Source organism: Pinus tabuliformis, chromosome 4_2 (assembly GCF_031772625.1).
Source record: "Pinus tabuliformis cultivar Carrire ecotype Pingquan chromosome 4_2, CPIR1, whole genome shotgun sequence".
NCBI lineage: Eukaryota > Viridiplantae > Streptophyta > Pinopsida > Pinales > Pinaceae > Pinus > Pinus tabuliformis.
The window spans coordinates 268,248,518-268,255,257 of record NC_142304.1 but is presented as its reverse complement, the minus strand read 5'-3'; the positions used below and the strand labels follow the sequence as shown (position 1 = coordinate 268,255,257).

At 40.1% G+C, this 6,740-nt stretch overlaps 1 pseudogene; it reads left to right on the top strand.

The window, feature by feature from the left end:
- The first annotated feature begins 1,016 nt into the window (after positions 1-1,016).
- Positions 1,017-2,596, top strand: LOC149169010 (zinc finger CCCH domain-containing protein 18-like; annotated as a pseudogene).
- Positions 2,597-6,740: the final 4,144 nt, after the last annotated feature.

Here is a 6,740-nt window from a genome sequence, read left to right as displayed (position 1 = left end):
ACTTTGTTTTGTATGTATTCAGTTCTTGCATTTTTTAATGGATGTTCTGGTGATGGGTTCTCTCCTCCGCTCTCAACATTATTGGTTCTGGATCTAGACTCCAAAACTAGATCAGTGGTATCGGAGCCATGAGATGATAGGGCTTGAAGACTGAGTGTGTGGGAATATGAATAATGAAGTCATGCTGCAAATAATGTAGATCTGCTACCTGGATGTCTAAATTTAGTTTGGATGTATTCGTGGAGCTGCAGATCGATGTAGATCTACACTAACAATGGCATAATACTGCTATATTGAGTTTCTTGGGTGTATATTTCCACCATAGTTTGAAGCGACGCTGCAAAGACAAACCACAACGATCTCCCACAAGGCAGCGAACAATGTTTTGTTGAACATGGATAACTATGATATTTCGTTGATATGATGAGCCTGCGGGGAAGGAAAAAATAAAAAAACTTGCTATGCGTGGCCACATATCCAAAAGCCGGAGCATCCGAATTTCATCTGGGCGACTCCAAGTTGAAGTCGCAGTTGTGGAGCTCAAATCTGTTTCTTTGGCAATGCAGCCACTGATGCTAAAGCAAACAGACCGACCACAATCTCTACCAAGATCACCAGAAATCGAACAAAAGTGGATGGCAATCAATGCATATTGAGAAGATTAAAAATTGTGAAAAAGACGAGTAGAATCGCTATTCCAGTTAAAGGAGCTACCTGTTCGGAGTTGCAATATAAAAATAAAGAGAAAAATGTTTTCTTCTCCATTGGGAATTTTCCCAGATAGATCAATTTTTAAATTGGTAGCTACATATTCGTAAGAAAATAAACTAGAACTCGTGGAGTTGATATTCCTGCCAAGTTAACAACAATTCCCTAGCCAAGACAGCGTTTTCTTCTCTTGCCTTGGTGTCTCCAAATCGCCCAGGCACGGTTTATTTCTTCCGGCGCAGCAGCAAGAAAGGCCATTCTCATTTTCGTTAACCACATTATCATTGCAGCCTCAATGTTTGTTGCAAATGGAAGATCACAACGTGTATATCAATTACAAACATAATTCCTTGCCACTTCACATATCCTCCGGCGAGAAACTACAACAGGCAACTCCAGCTGCAATATCTAATGAAAAGCTCCCCAATTATAGCCACGAACAACTTACTCAAAGAGATGATCATCAGCTCAGAGATCATCTCTCCTTCAATGATTCATTGAATCCTCACACCATGTTCCCCGCTATCGATTACCTATTCCCAGATCAGATGGTCAGTTATGTGAACAGTAACAAATTGGGTATTGATCATCTCAACTCTATAACTACTGTTAACAGTGACAATCTCAATCTAACTCCATCCACCATTGATTCTGATGTTACTGAGTACTCTCTTGCACTGGCTTGGAAGCCTTGCATGTATTTTGCTCGTGGTTACTGCAAGCATGGTAGTAATTGCAGGTTTTTGCATGGATACACGAGGCAAGACAATACACTGCCTCTATCATTGAGTGGCAGCCCTACTGGATCCCGCAACTCTGATGAAGCTTTTCAAGCTGGGTCATTATACAGATTGGAGGTTGAGTTGCAGGAGCTCTTGAGAGGCAAGAAAGCGCTTGTTTCTATTGCTTCATTGCTTCAACTTTATTATGAAAAGTATGGCAAGACACTGCAGGCCGAAGGGTATTTGACTGAGATCCAGAGACATGGTAAAGATAGTTACAGTCTCACCAACCTATTAGCACGCTTGAAGAACACTGTCACCCTCATTGATAGGCCTCATGTTCAGCACGCGCTGGTTTTAGCAGAGGATGCACACAAGTTTATCGCATACAAAAGTGGAATTAGGTGGAGTGAACTCAGGTTCTCGACAAATATACTTGACACTCCCAGCTGAAAGTAATTCCACTGAGGAAGATGTTTCTAATTACTTCAGCACTTATGGTCATGTGCATGACGTGAGGATACCTTACCAACAGAAGCACATGTTTGGCTTTGTAACTTTCACATATCCAGAAACTGTGAAGATAGTTTGGGCAAAAGGAAATCCACCGGTTTCTTGTTAAACCACACCGTGAGAAGGGCAAGCTTGGAGATAAAAAGAATCCTGACAGAGGTGAGCAATACTCAAAATATAAACCTCTCAATCATTTTGATGCTAAGTACGATGATCTGCATCTGGGTCCCAGAGTCATGGATAATTCTAATGCTATAAGAAGATACATGGAGGAGCAAGATCAAGCGATTGAACTCGAAAGAAAAAGGCTTGTTGAGTTACACTTCGCAGATGCACAAAGGGTGCATCTTGCAGCAGCTGAGAGCCACATCTCGTTTGCTTCAACACCTCTTGTTGTTTCTCATCCACTCGAGAATAGATTCACTAATGGATTCACACGGTCTGAAATAAAATCCAAGGCATCAGAAGATCTCAACAATTTTCCTTCTACCGGTCATTTTGGGTATCTGCTGGAGGTATTGGAGAATAACGAAGATGAGCCCAAGCAGGAGGACAATGACGATCAAGAAAGCTATGGGAATAACCTTCCACAGAGTCCATTTTCAAATCTCAATGGAAACCATGGACCTGTGAGACCCATATTGTTTATGTAGTGGAAACATAGGACTAACGACGATATGCAAGTCCATGAGTATATCCCAACCTCTTGTCATATTTTGACTAGGTAAAGAAGGTAAGATATTGTTTGCATCAAAGTGAATAGAAAGTGGCAATGAGGAGGCAATTTACAGTCAATGTCTGCCATTAAGAATTTCAAAATACCATGTTCTTCCCTCCATCGATGTGCTGCAATCTGTACTAGTAAATAGCTATGTCCACATGCAAAGTAAACTAAAGAAAGTTAACCATGTTATCATTCAGTACCCCCATGTACACTTTCATCAGTCGTGGGGCATAATATCTTTATTGAAGCTCAAGTTTTGCATGTTTATCCAATTCCATAATTTTATGGAGGTTGAATATGATTTTGTTATATTTCTATTGAAAGACAAGAAGGATACTCCAATTCATCTTGCCAAGAAGGATAGGTATGCTATGGTAAGGGCCTTGAATGTTGTACAAACAAAGCATTCATATGGTTATCTCATGCTAGCTTCAAGAACACCAGAATATGGAGGGGACCCAACTTCAACTTATACGGCTTACTCATAAAGGGTGTTCCATTTAAGTATAGCAGAGGTACTTGGATTTATTGATACATTTATTACAAAGAGTCCTATGAGAATTTACAAAGATAAGCCACCATATTTCTACCAGATAGATGGGCAAGTGATCTTGAGGTTCATTGCAAGGTATCTCTATCCTCGAACCGTGGTTCATCATGGTTATGGGTTAACCACACAAAACCTTGCCTTTAATAATTTCAAACTACTATGTTCTTCCCTCCAATGATGTGCAGCAATCTGTACTAGTAAATAGCTATGTCCACATGCAAAGTAAACTAAAGCAAGTTAATCATGTTATCATTCAGTACCCCCATGTACACTTTCATTAATCGTGGGGCACAATATCTTTATTGAAGCTCATGTTTTGCATGTTTACCCAATTCCACAATTTTATGGAGGTTGAATATGATTTTGTTATATTTCTTTTGAAAGACAAGAAGGATACTCCAGTTCATTTTGCCAAGAAGTATAGGTATGCTATGGTAAGGGCCTTGAATGTTGTACAAACAGAGCATTCATATGGTTATCTCATGCTAGGTTCAAAAACACCAGAATATGGAGGGGACCCAACTTCAACTTATACGACTTACCTAAAAAGGGTGTTCCAGTATAACAAAGGTACTTGGATTTATTGATACATTTATTACAAAGAGTCCTATGAGAATTTACAAAGATAAGCGACCATATTTCTACCAGATAGATGAGCAAGCGATCTCAAGGTTCATTACAAGCTATCTCTACCCTTGAACCCTCGTTCATCATGGTTATGGGTTAACCACACAAAACCCTTTTCCAACGAAGTCCATTTGCTCGGCCACACACTGTCCACCTCATAATTGGCCCATCAGCATTACAAGGTATCTCTATCCTCGGCTCTTCGTTCATCATGGTTATGGGTCAACCACACAAAACACTTGCCATTGAAATCCATTTGCTTTGCCACGCACTATCAATATCACAGTGGGCTCACAAGCATTACAAGGTATCTCTATCCTCAGATATCTGTGCCTCATGGTTTTGGGTCATCCACAAACCCTCGGTTGTGGGTCAACCACCCAAAACCCTTGTCTTCAAATCTATGACAAAGACTTCTCCAAAGGGAACTTCACGCAATGGGGACCATTGCTTCCTAAGGGGGTAGGAACGATCCGGATTAAAATTCACCTATGGCGTTTAACCATGGTAATGTAACTAAAGGATATAAATAACTCGCCCGTGGTATTATACGCCCATGGTAATGTAACTAAAAAAAACTATAAACAACAAGCCTCCTTTTGTAAGAAGACAGAATTATCCACACAATGTAGATGTAACTATGCTTTCCCTCTCATTTAATAAATAATTGGGTTTTATATTATATCTTGTTCTCTCTTCATATTTTGTTTTGGATGTATTCAGTTTATGCATTTTTTTTATCGATGTTTTGGTGTTGGGTTCTCTCCTCCGCTCTCAACATTATTGGTTTTGGAACTAGCCTCCAAGATCTAGATCAATTGTTGAAGAAGGGTGTTTGATAGTGATAGTTGGCAGATCTTTGGCCCAAAATTTGTCTTCAGTGGAGTAGTGCACGAAAGAATTAGAGGGAAGAAGTCCCAAAGGAGTTGAGGAACAAATTTGGGGAGTTGAGATATGTTCACAAACGAAGTTGTGAAAAACTCAACATAAGTCCCTAAGTGTTGATGCATTGATAGATGAATGATCAGCTAGAGGGTAGATTCATATGTCAAGTTTAGTGACCTAAAGGAGCAAGACCATTGATAGAGGCAGAAGTTACAGATTGGGAGCATAAGGACTAGCAGTTGTGTTTAGGGTATGATCAAGGCGACTGTGGTTGAGCTCTACATCAACTAGACGATCAATGTATCTCATTCTTGTGTTCTTATATCAGTGGATGTATGAGGGCCATTATCCCTGGTACGGGACACCTACACTATTGTATTAAAGTCATTAATATAACGAAGAAGGGTTGAATATTTTTTAAAATTGTCATGTGCACTAGTTGATTCACTGATGTGTTATTTTCCATTGTGGAAAGTAGGATAGTTGAGGCATTTGAGTTGGTTGTGTCAAAGATTTTAAGACACTAACCCATATCTTCAGATGACATAGAAAATTCAACATGGTACCAAAGCTACTTTGAAGGTCCAGTGGATCGAAGTGTGCACAGAGGAAGCATGTGAGCCATTAGAGATCATGTAGGCTCAGAGGGAGCAACACTACAAAAGCTCGAGATCTTCAGGTTTTGATGAGACGGAGCGCTGCAAAGAAAATGATCCATTCTATAGGGTATGTTGCAGAGGTGGATGCCATATGGGCTAGTGTCATTGGTGATATTGGATACTTCAGTGGAAGTACCTACCTCACTAAGAGGGAGTGTTGAAAAGTGTAGCTTGGGAGGTATTCCACAAGCCCAGATCAGGGGTTTGTGAGAATTTTGGTCACAAAAAGACTTTGTGGGAAAAAGACCCAAGTGAATGGGTTTTAGACCCAAATGGGGTTTAAAATTCTTAAAGGAAAATTAAAAATAAAATTAAATCCTAAGTCTAGTGGAAAATTCCTCTAAGATCTAGAGGGTTCCTAAGAAGGCTTATAGAAAAGCTATTTAAGAAGGCCTAAGGATAGTCTAGAGACAATCAAGTGAAGAGGAGCTTGCTTGATTTAAGATGAGGTCAAGATTTACTCCAGAAGTAGTCCTAATCTGAGGGCCAAGAAGGGACACTAAGGAGGTTGAGATCATCATAAGGAAGCAACACAAGGAGGTTGCACACATCTAGAGGAGTTGTATCATCTAAAAGCAAGGGACTATCATGCTAGAAGGTTTGTTTATGGAATAATTTGGGCATAGGGCTGAGCATACTAAGATCACATCACTTCAGATCAGGAATACAGGGTCGAGACCATGTTGAGGACTGTCTGAAGGGCCAAAAGGCCTAGTTTTGGAAGGTTGTTAAGCCAAACCTATTACAGAAAGGTGGCTTCATCTTCTGAAGGAACTGAATTGAGGATTGAAGGAAACATTGATGTGATCTAAGCTCAAGTGTGATTGTAATAACCCTTGTTAAGGGAGGTTGCATAGATTTCTATACTCAGTCTACTTTCCCGACAAAGTTATGGCTCAGATCTATTGATTCTTGGATCCATGTTGAGGGATTCAAGAAGGAAAAATTGTATGCTTATTATGGTGAAGTTTTTAAGTAAAAGTAGTTTTTCAAAGGGTTTGAATAACAGAAGTTTACATGCCCTAGCCTAGGGTAGATCCATTCAAGAAAGAATATCATTCAAGGTGTCACAGACCTAGATCAGGGGCCAAAAGCAGTGGTAGGGACGAGTTGAGTACCCTCCATATGATATGGTTAGGGTATGAATAGGAGATCTGCTAGTCATGTATTTCTCTGAGGATCTGGGCATAAAAGGTGTGAAAACCCCAAGTGATCAAGGTTACTAGCTTTTTTGTTCAGGTGGAGGAGGTTGAGACCTCTAGATCTATGTTTCTAGAGGGCTACAAATCCTGTTGGGTAAACAATTCTACGCCACATCCTTCCTATGAACAACACAGCTAGAGAGGCAAGGT